Raw genomic sequence first — 20,158 nt, 5'->3', positions numbered from 1 at the left:
GTTATGGGTGTAAGCATATTCATCATAAAGACATAAGCCAGGAGAAAAATAATTTATGCTTACAGATAAATTATAAATTTATCTGAATACATAAATTCGAATAAAACAATGAAAACCTATTAATTAAGTCCATTTTTGGAGCTGCAGGGATAACTCAATTCTCAAGGTAAATATTTTCTATTTTCAACCACTTTTTCAGCTTTAATCTTTAGTTTCACGAGAAACTTTTGCTACCAGCATGAAATGAGTCCAGCACCTGGCATGGATTTGAACAAGCAACACTCTGGTCTGAGATCTTGTAGGGATCAGAGACAGTACACAATGTACATACAACTCAGCCGCCGAGGCACAGATGAAACAACAGGAAACACTGGCTGGATGACCCTTTGCAGAAAAAAGTTGCAGATCCCTGAAACAGATGAAGATTGGGAAACTGGGAAGTGCTTTGCTGAAAAATACTCTAGGTATGCCTTGATAACCTTAATTACTGGTTGGAATCACCCCTTCCCATGCTGGGACATCTGAAAGGTACTATATCCTCCTTGGAGGACAATTAGGAGCTTACCACACAGTTTAAATTAAAAAACAAAGATTTTGAAATGAGGCAAGCTGGTTGGACTTTTCAGTCCAAATGAAATGTGCCAGAACGCAACTAGAAAAATAAATTCCTACTTTCATAATACCTTCTAGAACCCCCAAGCCCTGAGTAAGATTAAAAACAAGACCGATCTAAGAATCTTCACATTATGAAAGTTTCACAAAAAACCTTGCTCAACTAAAAAGTAAAGAAGTCTGTATCTTACAAATTCATAAACTTTAAGTTGGTAAGATCTAAACAAAGGCTTTGTGCAACCAGGATGGCAAGTAACCTGTTTTAACACTGACACAAATCTACTTAGTCAAATGGAAATACCACTGGACAAGATTCAAAAATAAAATGAAGACGCTTGCTCCTTAAGAAACATCAGACTTAAAAATGACCTGCAAGAACAACTTGAGTGAGGTGACCCCTGCCTTCAATGGGGAGATACTTTGGGTATCAAAAACAAACAAACAAAAAAAACAAATATGTAGCCTCCATAACCATTTTAACCAGAGTGTTTTTTTGTTTTTTTTTTTTAACCACTGCTCCCAAAAGTGAGTTTGAGAAAATTTAATTTAGCTTTAATTCATCAACCTACATTAGCCTCTCTGAAAACTTCTAATTTTAAAATCAAGTACTCATTTGATTTTCAAGTAAGGTCAAGAGAACAAGGCAGCTGAACACTGACATCACAGGGACATGCCCCACGCCACACGGCAGTTACATCAACACGACGCGTTGCTATGGTGCCTGACTATTAATTTCTGAAAGAAGGTGATTATAAAGCCGCCAGATGAACATCCATCGGATGACACCACTTCAGCACAACACACTGACATGCGTTACTCCTATTTGCAGCATGTTAATTTTATGAATCACCACTTTTGTGATGTGAATATTCCTTCCTGACTTCAAAACTACCAAGTCAACTACCAAAAAAAAAAAAAAAAAAAAGAGGTTAACTCCCATAAACAGGGGAAAAGTTTGATAATATTTAGAGGGGAAAATGTGACTATGTGAACCATTTCTTAAGAGCAATCTTTTCTTTAAAGGCCTCCAAAAATACGCTACATACGTACTTACACAAATAAATACATGCAAATTTGATAATTAGGAGATCTGAAAAGAACTGAATTAAGATGCCGAGAAGGCAGTAGATAGAGTCCTTAACGTAATTCCACTAATTATATTTGCATTTACCTTTTTTGGCTTCTGCAAAGCAATCTTCTGTTACAGTCACCTCAAAAGGTCACTTCTTACCCTGAAAACAAAAGAGAATATCAAAAATCTGAAAGTCAAGACAAAGCAGCAACCACCTATTTGCCTGGGAGAGACGCAAGATAAACAACGAAAGAACTCAATTTTATTTAATGGCAAAAGACACTCAGAGTTAACAAAAATCAGTGCCAAGACCTCCACTTACCAGACCATGTGCCTTTGAGCTCTTCAAGACAATAACAACAACTTGGATGTTGGAAAAGTCAAGGTGAAACATTTCGCATTTTGCTTACAAACTCTTTCTCATCTTGTTGTCTGTCCATTTATTTCATGTGGAATAACCTGTGAGTCATAGGCCTTTGCTTTGGGAAACCAGACTGCTACTTGAACCTGTCTCTGTTTGGTTAACATTCACAACATCTCTAATTTCATTAAAACAGATCCTCCCCCCGCCACCCACCCACCCTTGCAAGTGAGTTAGTTCTTATAGACAAGATGCTTTATGCCACTCTGGACCTTTCAAAATGAATAAAAGCACCACAATTTTCAGCTTGGGGAGGGGTTTGGGGGGTCATCAGTGGGTGAAAGCTGTTCTCACAATGTTTTCCACTTACAATATATCTACCAGATCTACTCAGTTCAATAAAAACGGTTCATGTCAGATGAAATAAACAATTCAAATCAAGTTTCCTAAAACACAAAGAAAGCACAGAAGACATCTAACTCCTGCATCTGCATACTCCCTTATGCAAAACAGTGTATAATCCTTTAAGAAACATTACAAGCTGCCTCTTTCTGCCCATGTAACTGGGATCAACATATGGCACAAGTGAAAAGAAAAACATTTGTTTATTAATTTAGATCAAGTTACTAACAGGGTACAGGATTCATTCCACATCAGTTGACCAAATGCTCATATAATTTTTTTTTTAAGATGTTAAAATCATACCATTCTTTTACTGAAATGTTAATATCCTTTTGCTTACTCTTCAGAACAATATGTAATGAAGTAGTTTAAATTTTATACAGAATATATCTCTGCTCATCGCTCGGCTGTTGGCCCTGAATGTAGAAAGGCAAACATCATTGAGAAGAGTTAAATCCTATTTCACTAGGGCTAAAAATTTGAAAGTGGTACTTTGGTGTGTACTATCTTTCAGGAATTGATCGGAGGCCAATTTATGACATTTCCACAAGCAAGTGTATGCAGATTCTTGCCATTAAGATTGGGAAAAAATGCAGGCTCTGAGTGAAATCATAATTTTCATGTTTACTGTAAGAGGAAATTGGAGGTTTTCACCATAAATGTTCACCATTTGCGTGGGGGAAAACCCTAAGCTCTGGGACTTGAAATTACTATTTTGCAACCTGCCCCAAATCTTTTTGTTTTGACACAAAACAATTCAAATTGAAAATGAAAATCGTGTGCTTTACTGCTGAGGTGTGTCACCAGGGATTGGTTTCTCCAGGGATGAGAACTTGGTTAGAGGGCAAACGGTGATTTAAAAAAGAGAGAGAAAGCAGTGATGGTCTGGTCCTCGAGGTAATACTGTGATCTACAGAGCCCCACCCCACGCCAATAAGAAAAGCTCATTAAACAAGAGGCAAGGAGACCATCTCTCACAAGAGCAATTTCCACTTCCACCACTCATCAGATCTTAAATGGAAAGTAAGTGAACTCTGGCAGACCCTACTCAATTCAAGGCAAGAATGCCCTTCTCCCTCCCTTTTACTTGAGATGTTCTCCAATGTGTGCACTCTAAACTAATTTTCATGTTTGTCTATTGAGTTGCATCTATTTTTGCATGTTTGGCAGTTGGGTCTCTAGTATCAGACTTTGCAATGCAGATAAGATTGCATTGCAAAGATTATATAGGCCTGGTGTCCATGGGATTTTCCAGGCAAGAGTACTGGCATAGGCTGCCATTGCCTTCTCCGGTACCTTATTAAAATTTAATTTTAAAAACTGCTGAAAATGCCTACTTTGAATAAAGTTATCTCGAGTGTTGTATTCAAACCTGCAGAACATTTCCAGGTAAGTACTGAGTCTGCTTCTCTACTTGCCTATCTACACAGATGGGTAAGTGAACACAGAGCCAAGGCATACGCTGGTTCCCCCTCACAGATCTGTAATGTTCCCCCAGAGGAAACAAAAGTTAATAATAACAATATCATACAATTGACCCTCCCTCTTGTAATCACTAAAGTAACATAAATTTGGCTACATTTAATTTTTACTTAGACACAAAAAAACTGGGAGTGGAATACAAACCCTATTTTCCTCCATTTTGAAGTTCCAAAAATTTTAATATGTATTGTACATTTGACCACGCATTAATTTATTTCTGTTGATTTTAGTTTTTAGTATACATTAGCAAAGTAATCTAAAAGATATTTTTCCAGCTTTGCTGAGAAAAGATTAATAGTTCAACAGCTGTTTGCCATCATGCTAAATTAAATGAAATATGTCAATATAACAGACAAGAAAATTAGGGAGTAGTACTGGGGTCTGAGTCTGTATCATTACTATCCTAGAAGAATCAGAAATCAACAACTAGGAGAAAAATCTGCATTTCATTTTTTCAAAAACATAAAACTTCCGTTTCCAAAACTGCTATTAAAAAAAAAAAAAAAAACACAACACTATGCCTCATTAAATATATCAAATACATATCTGCATGTTTACCAGCAGCAAAGGCACCAAAATGAAAATAAAATTATTAAGTAATGCTTTTAAGTTAAAAAAAAAGAGAGCTAAAAGAAAAATATTGCCCTCCAGCCCACTTGTCAGCTCTCAAAAGAGTCAGAAAAATAAATTTCATTTTTTTCTTTTCCCCTCTTTCTCAAGTTCCCTATTAATTTTAGGTTTTTAAAAGTGAACCAGGAATACAGTAAATAGAAATTACTCTTTTTTTTTCCATGTCATTCTCCATACAGGCAAGATCCTGTGACAACAGAAACTGTTCAAAGTGTGGTTTCTTAACTACTGTATGCGGTAATGTATTTACCTAAAGTTGTTTGATGACCATAAAGACCTTGACCAAGACATGACTTTTCAGCTGAGGTCGCTAGAAGACTAATGCACCTTCTTCTTGCTCTACCTCCCCAATTCCCCCCTACTTCTCCATTAGGAATTTTACTCTGTAGCCCCCTTTTAATACAGTGCTTCAATTGCATAATTTATATGAGTATATCTGACCCCTAATTTAACAAATGTGATTTTGCCAATTGGTAGAGCCTCGCTGGAACAGAGGTACAGGTAAACGTGGATGTGTGATTTTATTTCACAGGAAGCTAAATGAACAGCACATGCTCTGTGCTTTCCCATTAAAAATATTTATCCTTCTTCTTTCATGGAAGCTCAAGGAAATGCTATGCATCAGGATTTCAGCATTGTATTATTTTGTACAAGTATACAAGAGACTGTGAAAGACAGCCACCGTATTTCATTTCAACCTTCAATCCAGTGACTGCCAGTTGAGAACCTACTGTGTGTCAGTGTCCCTGAGATGCAGGGATAGCGAACACCAGCTCCTGCCCCGTGATGAAGGTGGCAGTTAGGAGTTTCACCTCTGGTTAGAGCAACCTCCTCTTGAAGTCCAGAAGCATGTTTCAAACCTTCCATCCTTCCAGATATCTCCATGAAATGACATATACTTCATTTGAGAAAACAGAAAGTCTCAAGGGGCCTATTTCCAAGAGATTACTGGTCTCTTTAACCCATAAATCTTAACTCATGTGGGCTTTTCTGTCTTGCTTTTCAAAGATGTCCTAGAACAACAGAGCTATCTCAGTACAAACTCGACTAGCTGAAAAATGATAACACAAGGGTCACTTCACTTTTTTGCATTCAAGACAAGAAAATCCACTTAGAAAACAATCTCAAAGTGTTTCTGCACCCCCCTCCTGCTTTAAATATTTCAAATACTGAGTCACATTTACAGAAAGAAAGAGGGAAGAAAGAGGGAAAGAAAAGTGAGCAATGAAGGAAGAAAAGAAGGGAGAAAAACAGGGAGAGTAAACCTAGGGGAAAAAGGAAGGAAGAAAATTAGAAAAGAAAGAAAAGGAAAACTACTGTGTAGTAGAGACCTCCGGGACCAGAGGCGACCTTGGCCATCACCCAGGTTTGCTGGTTTACAAGGACCACGTCCTTTCTTCTTCTGTCAAAGAAATCTACCACTGTGGCTCCATCACTACCCACTGTCCCTTCCTATTGCTGCGAGGAACATTTTGCTTCCTTTCTTCCCACCATCTGGAACCCTCAACTAAATCAGAGGGACTGACTTTTGGGTCCATTCTCATAAGAAAAATCTAAAATACTCTATATGAAGTAAGCCACATGGCGCAGGCGAACCTGGCGAGGCTTGCCCGTGAAATGACTTCAGGCTGGCAGCCCCCCAGCAACTCCACGTTGGCCCATCTCATTTAGAAAAAACCACTCTCTTACCTTAAAGGAAAGTAAAACCCTGGTCATGGTCATGTGAAAATATTTTATAGGTATCCTTTAGCAGGCTTTAAATGTTGAAACCTAAAAACAATATTTGCTGTTTTCTCTTTGAAGCTCTAACAAAGCCTTTGTTTTAGATTTACCTTGAGTGTGTGCAATAAGAGTTAATAATCAAATCCGTCCCAACCCCCACAAATGTTAAACAAAAAGATAAAAGAAATGCAAATAGCTATTGTCATGGAAAGTTAAAGTACCTGTCTGTATTTTTAAGTGAAAACTATTATCTCTATCAATCAAAATTTAAGAATACAATAGCGCTAATCACAGAAGGTGCTCTGACGGAGTTACTTTTCCTCATTTAAAAAAAGTATTTTTCCCCTTAAAAACAGAGCATAAAAGTCATATACTTACAATTAGATAAGGTATTTGTAATTTTATTATTAAAAACCTTCAGCAGCCTCACTGTTAATAAATGTTTCTAAGTCTCGAGACTGATTTGTACCTATGAAGATCCAAGTCCCTACATATTTTAATAAGGTTGATGAAATTTTATTTAAATTCTCAGTTTCCAACCTGCGGGGGAACAGCACACTCTTCTGTTGAAAAGAGTTACTCAGACAGAGGCAACAGTTAACTGGCAATGAAGACTCCTTTCCAACCCTGGACACAATTCCTAGTCTCTGAAATATCTTTACATAGGACGTATCTTCCCTTGGACGGCTCATCCTTCTTAACTGTGGCAATTTATTTTTGAAATTATCACACGATTTCTACCACCATTCCCCAGAATGATCAAAGGGCACAGTGTATGCCTTTTTCTTTTTCTTAATTCACTTTTAAAAAGACTGGATGAGACTCTGAATATCGTGCTTTCTAAAGACAGTACAGGAACAAAAACTAGCAAGACCCCAGATAGTAAAACAAACAGCTCAAGATTAAAATTCCTAGAGCAAACAGTTAAGCCAGGATGCCATTATGCAGGCTAAGCCTGGATGGATGTCTCCTCCACTGTGGGGCCAAGAGGCTGTCATCTTCCCCCCAGCAAGATCAGATTTCCTTCCCTCCCAACCGCCTCTCTGAGCAGCACGGCCAACATCTCCAGTGTGCTATTAATATCAATGAAGAGCCGATTCGATTTCCACTGAAGAAAACCCTTCCTATTCCGGCACAGACCTTCGGGGAGGACCCTGGCCTGGGTATAGACAATACAGCGGCAGAGTTTCACTGCTTTCTTACAGTTCGGTCTTGCACACTGTTTGAAAGCTTTTAGCAAACAATGGCAGCATTATCTCCAGGATAGTTACAAAACAGGATTAGGACAAAGAATAATAAAGCTGTTCTCTCTCTCTTTCTCTCTCTCCCTTTTTTGTTCCCCCCAACCCCAACCCCTAGTTCCCAAGAGCCTCTCTCTGCCAGTCGAACATTTCAGCCACATTTCCTAGGAGGCACCTGTACTTGTCTATTTCAACACCGCCAACAACTGACAAACGGCCCAGGAACCAGGATCAGAAAAGCGGCAAAGTAGCCTCTCAACATTTGGAAAACGAAACAAAAGTATGAGCCTTGGCTTCGCACACACTTACCCGTTCATGGTGAGGAAGGGAAGCTTTAAGGAGCCGGAGAGGCAATTTTCACACAACGGAAGAAAGTTGAGAGTTGGTGAAGGAGAAAGTGCAGGCGCTGGGAAGCCTGCGGGCTCCCGGGGCTCCAGGGCTGGCGGCAGTGTGAGCAGGGACTGAAGGTATGTGGGCTAAACACAACAAAAGCCACTGCCTTACTCTAGATTAAATATGCAGGAAGAGGCCCCTTTGCATAAACACAAACACTCAGCAAATGAATAACTGGCTCAATCAGACGCCCGCTGTGCCTTCTACCTGTCCTCTCTCTGACAGGAGACACCGCCTGTTCCAAGGGGACAAGGACTAAACAGGAGACAGTTAAACATTCTGTTGCTATAATAACAATTAAAATGAATTGCGTTCATTAGTAATTAAGAACTCACCCCCAGGTGGGGGGGTATAGGGCTGGGCTGGGCTGGGGTGGGGGGAATGCAGGGTTATCTCCAGCTACTCCAAAAAGAACTTGGCTTAAGACACAGCAGTGGAGTTTATTCAACGAGAGGTTTAAATAATCAACATATTTTTCAGCCACAGTTTAAGGTCAGAAATACACCTCTTGTTTCTCTGATTTGCCCCATTATAAACCAATCCTTGTGAGTCTGTACCTACAGAAAAATCTGTCTCATCTATGTATAAATATTTTCATATATAAAATATATACATACATACACAAATATGTACAGGCATATACACATATATGCTCTCACATATAATATTCATTCATATCTAATTAAAGAGAAAAAAAAAAAGAAAAAGTATCCCTTTACATTGTTTATAGTTTACTAATGATTTAAGAAAAATAATTTGAGTCTTCCAAAAATACACCCCAAACGTCTGCCTTTCAAATGTCATCAATCCATGACCACTCATTTAAAAACATTACCCATATATTAGAAAGAACGCTTTTAACTGAGTGGCCTCAACCACTTATAATTTCAATTAAATAACATAATTACAGTCAACAATTTTCTCCATTTCGGCAGAAAATATGCCATACCTCAACATAATTTGTCCTTAGAACCGAGGAATTTAAACATGAGGAAAAACATGCGGGCACTAGGAATTCACTACTGCATTTTCTCAGCTTATGGAGTTAACTCGCACTCACCTCTAACCTCTGACTGCATGTTCCAGCTACGTGTTGGTCTTAGTAACTTAATTATTTTTTAATAACTTTTGCAGTATTAAATGATTTCGATTGAGACATAAATAAGATTATGTTCGCCTACTTCCTTTTAATGCCACACATGACTTTGGGGGCAAATCTAACACTGCTGTTCTATAGGATGTATCTATATTATTATTGGACCAAAAAGAGGGTAGGTCACAGATTTTTCAGAGCCTCAGAGGATGCACCATAATTATGCCAGCTAAGGGAAATAACAAAGTGGCTTTCTATTTTCAAAGTGAGTTTTATTTTACTAACACCACGCTGTTTCCTAGCTATATCATTCTGCCCCAAAAGGAAGAGAATATTACTGAAAAGATTTTTAAAAATTGTGTCACAAACCAAAAAGCCAGTCTTAAACATGTATTACAGTATAACACAAAGAGAAAATCTAAAAATTCCCAAAGCCCCCCAAAATAAAACAGGTTCTTTAAGAGGGGGTCCCAAGGAAACTGAAGATGCTATTCCTTTCCCTGTTTTGTCTTGAAATGACCTTCCAAGTCAGGTGTTAGATAACCCACTTTCATAGACGATAGTGATCTAACCTTGATGCAAATAAACCATAGAACAAAATTTAATCAGTATATCACTGGGAGAAAAGCCTTTGTCCATCCCAATGGAGCTTCTAATGACTGTTTTGGCAGTTCTGGCGGGTAGTTATGCTTCCCAGCTCATCTATATCTCATACTGGTTGAGCAAGCTAATGGAAATGCTGTTAGTGGAATCCAATATTAATGCTCTGTATCGTGCAAACCTGGATGCAACTGAATATATTATACAATTATAGGTAGTATCTAATTCCATAGGTATTAGATACTGTCCTCGAAATTAATATTTTAATGAGGACAGTGAAATAAAGACGACAGTCCAGGTAAGGGATCCATGCATTGTGGCCCCAGCTAAGCTCTTTGCCGCCACAGTGCTGGATCCCCGAGCAAACAACACAGACGTAGGGACTGTGACAAAGATCCGTACGCGAGCTTCAGATGCTGAGTGACACATACTGATGCACAGAGTCAAAGATGTCATCCTCACACCAGTGCCACTCACCGTAAGCTTGAGAGAGAAAGAAGAGGGGAAAATGGGGGACGGGGGAGGAGTTGCAGTCAGACCTCCAGAAAATAAACAGGGTGTACAGTTTCAAAGGCTGCAGACACAGACATTTCATTGTTCAAGCCAATTATCAGTGGAAAATAATAACAACAGATGGATTCAGAGTCACTGACTTTTCATATGCACTTCATCTCGGCGGAACAGATGATGAAACGCGAGAGCTATCTCAAAAAGGCAAAACATCTTTCAGTAAAAGAACTCTACGGTCCAGATGGGGACCTTCTAAGGCTGCTGATTATCTTCTTATAATGTTGTAAGATAGACTTACTAAAACATTTCAAGAACTGATCAGATACGATGCGTACAATGGCTTCATTATTGGAAGGAGTTGCCTCAGACTTATGACTAAACCAGGCAGAGATTTCAATAAGGTTAAGACTCTTAAGTTTCCTGTTTTCTCATTGGGGACCGCAGGTTCCAACTAAAAACTGGAAATGTGTGCACAACAGGAGAATAAACCATCGCCCAAGGATCCCACATTTGTGCTCTTCTCTTGTTTGAGCAGAAGGAAAAGAAAAAAAGAGAGAGACAAACTGGGACTGTGAAAAGGACATTAAATTATTCTGAAGCATTCCATCACGATGGGAAAAAAGAGCTCCAAAGCAATTCCTTATTAAAAGCATTCAGTGATAAAATATCATCCTTTACTTACATTTAGAACATCTTAAATATTCCTTGCCACTGGTGACTGCAAAATATAATTTGCTTTCAGTAGGAAATAAATATAAATTTCAATGATGGTGTGAAAAACAGTTGCAATAAATGCCAAGCAAACACGAAGGCAAAAACCCACCAACCAACTCCACAGCATTCCCACTTAAATATCACCGAGTCAGACCTGCAGGTAAAATACAATAGGCAAACCACAACCTGACAACCTGCTACAAGAGAAAAAGTTAAAATCTCTCATCAGATAAACCTCATTCCTGGGATAACATGTAGCTGCACTGTCTGCATCCATCCGCCTGCCATCAGTTCTACCTTCCTGATTTTGCAAAAATCTCTGAATGGAACTAAAATGTGGTTGAAGTCACTGTGCTAAGAAAAAAGAAGAGTTAATCTCATTATTTACTAACATACTTAACATTTAAAAATATTTTTATGAACACACTGTTGACTTCACAAGTTTATAATGTAAGTAAAAAAAAAAAAAATTTAAGAGCAAGGCTTTTCTTTCAAAGGACTCTGACAAAAGTAAATTCGTAGCAGAACATACAAGCATGAAGAAAATATCGCCAAGGGCCAAATTCTGCAACTGCTTTAAGAAGCAAACAAGAACACAAAAGATGTGTAATGCAACCATCTGGCTCGCCTCATACTTTATCAATGCCTCAACTTTCTCCCCCACCCCCTTAGCCAGCCCACACCAATGCCACAAAACCAAATGGCTTCACTTATGTTTCCTGCATGGCAAATTTACACAATGCACTCAGAACACAAAAGTTGGTTTTTACACATAAACTAGTGTCTTAACATTTGTCCTCACTTGAATGATTTTGTTATTACTTATTCAGTGCAGGCCTTCTTCAAAAAAACATGCAGAACCTCACTGTGATAAAGATGTCCACACCTGGATCCACCGGTTTAGGCTTAGAAGAATCCCCCAGAGAAACCCTCGTCTCCACTATTTTGTGTTTTCTATGATAATCGGATACTAGATATAGACATCTGAAAAAAAGAACCCTAAAAATATCACAATTAAATCTTTACTTCTTTTCCCTTTTTGCTCTACATTGAAGGATGTCTCCCTAATTGATTATTTGAGATAACCAGACTCGCTTTTAGTCACTGCACTTGAATGTCAGCATGCCCAGTGCAATCTTTGCTTATTCTTTCAGCTCATTCTACACTTACTGAGCAACTACAGGGGTGTCAGGAGCTGGCTGGACAATGAGTGACCTAAATTGCCATTATCCCATATGATAATAGAGACTGCCTGCTACATGAAACCGAGAATGCCACATTTTATAAAAAATCTTTCACACCAGATAGGCTGAAGCATTGTATTTATGTACATACTTATCTGGGCAGGCAGATACACTACATTTGACAAGTCGCGGCACATCTCTAAGTATCCAATTGCTTTCAAAGGAAGGAATTAAGACTTTCAACAAATCACTTTTGGGTAAAATCAATACAGGCCAACATAAGTGATTCTCACAAACAGGCAACAATTAAAAATCACAATAATTAGGAAAGGGTCAGCCTCACAGGCCAACTCCCCTTTCTGCTATTCCGCAGGGGCAGGCCCCAGGCAGGGATCCTGGGCCAGGAAGGAGCTCTTGGCCAGAATTAAGACGTGCATGGCGGGGGCCACATCTGGTTTATTTCTGCTTTCTTGCTGACAATGGGTTTTCCCCTGCGTCCCTCTCCACGTTCCAGGATAAGAAGGCCTCGGCTATTTTCTCAAGGGACTGATTTTCGGTTCCCTTGTGGGTTCTGTCTGGGACCACAGAGGCTCCTGGTCTGGACGCCCTGGTAATCTTAGGACACACACAGCGAATCCAGCCACTGGGTGAGGGATTCCGCTAATTATTTAAACCTGCAGTCACGTCTGGCCACCAGTTGGCAGATGCGGCTTGTGGCTGCCTACCAGGCCTTAGGTTAGCACAGCTGGAGCCAGATGACAAGCTCTTGAAGACATTCTTCTCGTGGCCACATCTGGCTCCTGGCAGCTTCCATCTGCGGTGAAACATTTTGTTTGGTTTTTCTGGGAAAGTTTAGGCAACAGATAAAATCAGTCAGATTAATCTTGACTGCATGCATTTCAGTTTGGGACAAAATATCAGAATATAAACTCCATGAAGGCAAGGACTTCATCTGTCTTGCATGTCGTATTTTAGTAGAAAACAGGAGTAACACATGGTCATTGTTCAATAAATACATATGGAATCAACACTATGAATCAGCATGTAAGTTGCATGAAAACAATCCTGTACTTCAATCCAGCACCTCTATCCTTCTATTGTACGTATAGCGGTAAACACTCCGGGTGCACGTAGCAAAGACCCTCAAAGTGGCTCCAAAGTTGCATTTTACTGCAGGCACACTGGGGGAGAAAGACACTCAAGTGCTCACACAGTCACTAAGGGTGGGAAGACCTCCCAGCGATCTTTCCTTGAAAATAACCCCTCTCTCAGTATTACCCACACCCTGACTTTATTAGCCCTTAAACTACAAAACTTGGCAGCTCTGTGCCCACAGTGCTTACAAGTGACCCGAAAGTAGAAACTTACCTTTTGGCCATCAGAGAAATGCCAAACGATGAGGCAACTTTCCCTGGCTCCTTTTCATTCCATTTCCTTTCCCATGCCACTCTTCCTGAATTCTCTGACATTCGCAGGTCCCAGATCCCTTCTATATTCAACTTTGACTTATCTTTTTTTTTTTTAAAGGTGTGTTAAAAATCAGTATAAGGCTTAAATTATGTACAACAAAATTCACCAATTTTATGTGTATGATTTCATTAGTCTTGACAAAAGCATACAATTTTGTAATCACCACTGCAATGTTACTGACATAGAACTTTCCCATTTTACACAGCTCACCATCTATCTGCGCCCACTAGAAATAGACTCAGAAACGCTGGTATAATTTAGAGCCCTACGAGGCTCACCCTCTCAGCTCCTTAGCTGTAAAGGATTCTGACACATATAGGACACTGTGTTAATACTGACACTAGGGAACCTTTCATCCTCCCAACAGTAAGGCTCTGCTGAATGCCCCCAGAACCCGACAAAGGAGGAGGACATTTGGGAGGAGCTTGGCATGGCTGCTTACATGTGATGCTCCTTCCACAATACAGCAAGTTAACTTTCCTAAAACAAGAATGGCTGAAATAGGCAGATGACTTTGACAAGCTCAGCATATGGTCTTCAACGAAGCAAAGCTACTCAGAAGGGCACTGGCCGAAGCTGCTGCCTGAACCCCCTCCGGCTCCCATTTCTGTCACGGAAAGCAGCAGCGGTGGGGTGGGGGGGTGGGTCTTCTCGCCTCAGTCTAAGTGTCTGAAAGAAGCTCTAAGTCCACCCTGGGGAACTGGGGATTCTCATTACCTGGGGAAGGAACAGCTCACCTTGTAAAAAGGTGAGCCAGGGACACCCCTGGAATACCCCTAAAATACCTCTCCTCCCTTGTTCTAGATTTTTGCAATGACTTTAAAAGGGAGAGAACACCTTTCCACAACCCCACAATCACAAGGAGAGTTGAAGACAATCAAGGGAGAAGCAACACAACAGGATGCAAAAGATGCCCAGTGGTCCTTAGCTAAAAAGAGGCTATACTGTTAAAAACAACCAAAAGAAAACAGAAAACAACAACAACAACAATTAAACTAGGGGAAAACCTTGGCGATAGTGGTGGGGGGTCAGGGTAAAGGTGGCAAGGCCCAGGATGTACAAGATGAGTATCTTTATTTCTTAATGCTTCCTTGGGCTGTTTCAGTTAAGACTCAGTATTCTACAGAATAGCGCTCCACAGTACTATTTAGTCTTAGACAACACAGACCTCACAAGAACAGATTCAAGTCCAAGGGTTCAAAACTAAGTCTGATGCTTACTGGTCTTGTGAATTCAGGCAAGTTACAACACTTCAGTTCTCTCTCCCTCAGTGTCCTTATCCACTAAATGGGCTGAATGACAGTACATAATGTGCTTTTGAGGAATAAATGCATTAACATACAAAAGTGCTTCAAAAAAACGTGTCTGGCACATAATGAGTGATAAAGAAATGATAGCCACTGTTATTCTAACCAGGGATAATGTAACTAAATCTAAAACTTCCCATGCTTGATTTCTATCATCTATACAAGCTGTTAATAATTTCTGGTTCTGTGCCATGCTACAAGCTAGAAGAAAGGAGAGAATGTATATCCAAGTTTAAACTTAATGACACAGTGCTAAAATAAAATCAAAGTATTTATTCTTCCCTCTCAATATTAGCTGGAGAACTGCAGGTTTAAGATCAGGGTCTCACCTTCCCCAGTGGAGGGTAAATCATTAGCTACAAGAGATCTACCATCCAAGCAAGATGCAACTGCTCAGCCCACCAGCAACCAAAAAGGACTTTGGGGTGATGTTTAAAGAAGGTAAGAGAAGAATCTGGCCTGAAACCCAGAGATACTGAAACACATTTTCTAGTACTTTTCAAGTCTGTGCATATAGATTCTGTTACTGATTTAAGATCTTAAACAGTTTGTTTATTTTTTAAATGCCTTTCAGCTCACCTTTAATAACATGTTTCTTTGACTTGGCTGAACTATGCCTCAGAAGAATTACAAGCGGGAATACGGCTGGGTGAAAGGTTCAGTGAACTAATCCACACCTGGTCCATGTAAAAAAAGAAAAAGAAAAAAAGGCTCATATTTTCCATATAGAAACAAGTCTCTTTATGTGAACCAGGCTTTCTTTTATTTAATTGCTAAGGCACTTTCCATACCACACAATCTTTCATGAGCTTCTTCAGTGGGTGGGGAAAAGGCCATGGGACCCCCACCCAGTCATACCAAGGAGCTTTACCAGGGATGATGATGATGATGATGATGATAAAGCACAAACCCCACTTAGAATAGAAAGTGATCAATTTATTTTACGAGAAATTCCTTGACCAAGATTTACCAATGACAAAAGACAAGGATGTTCTCCAAAAAACTGACTGGGGACCAAATAAAATGTCTTGTATCTTCACGATCAAAATTCAGGTTTCTTCTATAGCCATTGTATGACTCGGGCATTTCAGTGGGAGAAACAAGGCTTAGATGGGAAAAATCTCCGATGAGAGATAAGAGTAAACTCACTGTAGAGCTGAAAGGCACCTGTGGGGGGCCAGGGGAGGGGTCCAGTCAAGACATCCCCTCCTGGGAAGTGGATTCAGTGTGTGACTGAGACCAAGTGCGTGGTGTGGCCAGAAGCAGAGACAAGAACCTTTGACTCCCAGCAAGTGTGCAAAAGCAAACGGCTCCAATGGCTGTTGGAAACATCAACCATGCTAAAAGGAGATTCTGGAGCAGAATCCTGTGAACAGCAAGGGTGCAAGAATATGAACACAGGAATCACAAATGTCCTATAAATTGTGCCATCTTGTTGCTTCTGAACTTGAATCGAAACAAGCTAACTTTCTTCTAGAAAGTCATTCACTTCAGTGTTCTAGGCATCTTGTTTTTTTCCTCCCTTAGTTTTATTCTTAAGAAAATGCCTTTTAAATCAAGTCTAATTTAAGATAAGTGGAAAAAGAGATTTTTTCCCCTTCCGTAGATAAGAGCAGTCAAAGTAAAGTGGAAAGAACATTTCTCTAGAAGACAAGAGAGTGGTTTCTACTCATGGATCCACCAATGACTCTGCTAGAATTTGCTAAGTCCCTTCCCTTCTCCAGACCTGTCTCCTTCTTGGGAAAAGGGTGTTAACTCAGGGATGATGTTCAACTGGTACTCAGTGGTTGCGTGATGGAGCTGTTCAAATACTTAAATAGCTGTCTACAGGCTGGGAAACAGCCTTTGGCTCTCTGCCCCCAATCTCTCCAAGTGCACATTTGGCCACTACCCTCCCTAGGATCCTCAGAGGCCTGGAAGCAATGTCCTAGCAATGTGCCCAGCGCTCTGCCTGGTGTCCTTCCTGGGCGGCCGATGTCTGTGCCGTACCTGCTAGCCCTACTGACCAACAGCCCAGATGCTCCGAGAGGTCCTTTTCCATGGATATGATGTAAGGACCACGAAGACCAGCTTATGGATGGAGGACAACACTACCTGGGTCCCAATGAGAGATGGGAGTCCTAGAACAAGCAGAACAATACACCTACAATGGACCTACCTTCCTCCCCAAGTTACTTTCCCCACTTGGAGCACAGAGATGTGGGCCTGCAGTCAGGAGGCAAATCCATGGAATCTTAAGGCAAACCTTAGGGCTAAATTAGATTGCAAAACCTAGAAAGAAATTTATCATTGTGAAACAGCTCTAAGTAAAATCCTGAGCTCTGAGGGAAATTACGAACATGTAATCAAATTATATTTACCATGGAAATTTCTAATAGCTCAGACTTTCAACTCAGCTTTTACAACTCTTTAGGAGAAGAAGTAATTCTCTATCCAATGTTCCAAATTTCTACAGCAGAAGTGAGGCATTAAACACAGTGAAATGTACAAGAACACAAAAAAATTCCCATTATTGTCGTTTCCTTCAACCCCGTGTGCCTTCTTTGCCACCATTACTCAAAAGTCACTCCAACTTCTTGCTGGCTGACATGACGCCATGCTGTCACTTGATCAGGTGTGGGGTACCACATGGTATGAATAAATACTTATCCACAACCGCATATTAAATGGGAATTCGCAAAGGCAAGCTCTGGAGACAAAGACGTTTCTATATAGAAATATTAACTAAGAATTTGAGTAAATGGCCTCACCGGGAAAAAAAAAAAGTTCTGAAGTAGCAATATAAACTATATTTAATAGTAACAAAAAATATTTTCCTTTTGGGAAAGCAATTTGGGCTTCTAAAAGTTACTGCCTTCCACGTGACTGAATTCTTCCATTTCCTAAAACACAGATGCTAGGCCCCCCAATTCTACCTTGTGAGAGTCCACTTTTTAGACCTGTCTTCTCCCAAATATAATACTCAAGTAAAAAATGATTTTGAGGCTTTTTTTTCTCCCCCACCAACAATTGTTATTTTCTTAAGCGTTTGAGTATCACAAGTCCCAAAGAACATATGTTCCCAAGGAAGGGAAAAAAAACGGGCTCTAGAACTAATACACAATGAAAAATAAATTTAAAGCAGCCTTCTGGTCTGACATAAGAATATAAAAATGATATGAGCAAGAACAGCTTAGTTTACATACTTTTCAGTCACAGCTGCTGCTCTAAAACCACAATACCTTTAAAATGACATTTTAAGGAAACAGATACAGCAAGGCTGCAGCCGTAGCTGGATGAAGCTAATGCTGAATTCAAGGGGCTTCTCTTTTTATGCACTTACTTTATATAACCCTGCACACTGGCACAATTAAGAGGAAAAGAGAGAGTCACTTTTAAATAATGTCATGATAAATCAAGAGAATAACAAATAGTTTTTACCCAGTAAGATTCTTTTTTTTTTTCTTTTTCCTTTAAAATCACCATACTCAGACATCAAAATGGAGTTTCAGGGACAGAAGGAACAAGTCACTTCTTCTTGGTTAATATTTAATTGGGTGCTAAAGATTCCTTGGAGAGACCTCTGCACCTCCAGTGACAAGGCGCACAAGAGGCTCCTCTCTCTCTAAGAGATTCAGGCCCTTCCCTGAATAAACGAAAATAACATACAATTAAATCAGACTGTTCAATTAATAAATTACTTCGGTGGACCTCACAGGCCAAGTCCTATTTAATTACATAATTTAAAAAATATTTGCACATTGCAATCACCGAAATTGGCTTTGAGGTTTCATAATACACACTTAACACTTGAGTTAGAGAACAAATTTATTTAATAAATGCAGGCCTAAGAGCTAGAAGGCCATACCACTCACATTGCAAAATCACTTAGCACATCCTCAGAAAAAGCAAATAAACTTTTCCACTATTTAGACGTGGGCTGCTGTTGAATGTCAGGAGAGGTTGGCTGATTTTCTTCTGCATTTTCTCTGTCATGTATTGCCTGTAAATCTGACCATTTTGAGAGGTAATTAGAATAGAGCTAATGGACAAAATGGTTCCAGTTAAAGATAAATTAAAGATAAACTAAGGTGGAAGATGTCAAGAACCCGGTAGTAAAATCCTCTTCAGAGTAAAACAAAGAGAAGTCGTATTACTGCCCCATTTTTCACTTCTTAGAATCCCAAAATACACCATAAATTAACAAGGTTCCTGAGTGTAAAGACGCATTCCATTAGGGAAGAACACACAAATTTAGGGGTGAGAAGGACATTCGTAAAAAGGATAGAATTACATGGTGTCCAAAAAGAGGGCAGAGACATTTTAAAGTGACTGTATTTCTTACAGTTGTATTGGGGTCAGTGATACTGCCATTAAGTGAATTTTCTAGAAAACCACTTGACCACACTGGCACCACAACTTGTTTAGCCCTCACATTTTGATGGAAATCGTTGTCAGACACATATACTTTCAATAACCATTGCAAGCTTAATATCCACCATGTCCTCAGAGCTTTTGTGTGAAGCTAATAACTCTATTTATACCGAAAGCCACCATAACAATGCTGTTATTTTCATTTGTGGGTCTTCCCAACCTGCTAAGCCTCCACGTGCCTGTTCTGCTTTGTTCCCCAAAACATCCAACTTACTGCCAGTTAAAAAGGTATCCAAAACTCTGAAACTTAGAGAATTTAAATAACACTTAAGGAAGAGATTTTGGTGAGACTTTGAAATCTCTCTTACAGAACAAAATTAGGAGATTCACTTCTCAGTCCCCAAGTCCCCTTTACTCTCTTCCCTTACACAAATTTCTGGAAAGCACTGGCTACACTGGCATTCTCCATGGGTTCACCTCCCATACCTCCCTTGGTCCTCACCACGGCTCTGTTGCTAAGGTTACTGAGTTTTAAGTCTCTCCTGATTTGGTCCGTTGGCCAACTCTCTCTTCTCAAATCCTTCAGCTCTCCAGCTGTCCGCCCTAGGCCCTGGCCATGCATTAACCGCCAGCTTCTTCAGGTCCCAACAAGTCCCCCTTCCACACCCCATGGAATGTCCCCACCATCCACCCAGTAAGTGAGGCCAAACATTACCGAGGCAGCTTTGATGCCTCCTCTGCCATATTCAATAACCAAATCTGTTCATTTATATTTTTCCTTTTCTTCATCCCGACCAAGATTACCAGCCCATACAAGAGAACCTTATGTCAACTCCTACAATGGCCTTCTGGTTTTTTTTTCCTGCCTTTGTATTTAGTATCCTCAAAACAATCTATATGGAAGACACCTGATCTTCTAAAATGCAACTCTGCAAAGTTTTTTCAATTCTCAGATAGTTCCTTCACTCTCATCTTACTATTTTGACACTGGGAGGGATGTCAAAATTGATGG

At 39.8% G+C, this 20,158-nt stretch overlaps 1 protein-coding gene across 11 annotated transcripts in view; it reads right to left on the bottom strand.

Annotated features, from left to right (window-relative positions):
• FOXP1 (forkhead box P1) overlaps nt 1–20,158 on the bottom strand; it is a 625,652-nt gene that overhangs the window by 336,512 nt on the left and 268,982 nt on the right. For 9 of the 11 annotated variants that reach the window (XM_070359720.1, XM_070359713.1, XM_070359711.1 and 6 more), the window contains one exon: nt 1,784–1,844. The gene's annotated coding sequence lies outside the window, so the exon portion shown is untranslated. Of the gene's footprint in view, nt 1–1,783; nt 1,845–7,831; nt 7,975–20,158 lie in introns of those variants that run through there. The other 2 variants (XM_070359716.1, XM_070359714.1) reach the window with 1 other exon arrangement.

Source organism: Bos mutus, chromosome 22 (assembly GCF_027580195.1).
Source record: "Bos mutus isolate GX-2022 chromosome 22, NWIPB_WYAK_1.1, whole genome shotgun sequence".
Classification (NCBI taxonomy): Eukaryota; Metazoa; Chordata; class Mammalia; order Artiodactyla; family Bovidae; genus Bos; species Bos mutus.
The sequence above is the reverse complement of the archived record's forward strand: the minus strand, read 5'-3'. Positions and strand labels throughout refer to the sequence as shown.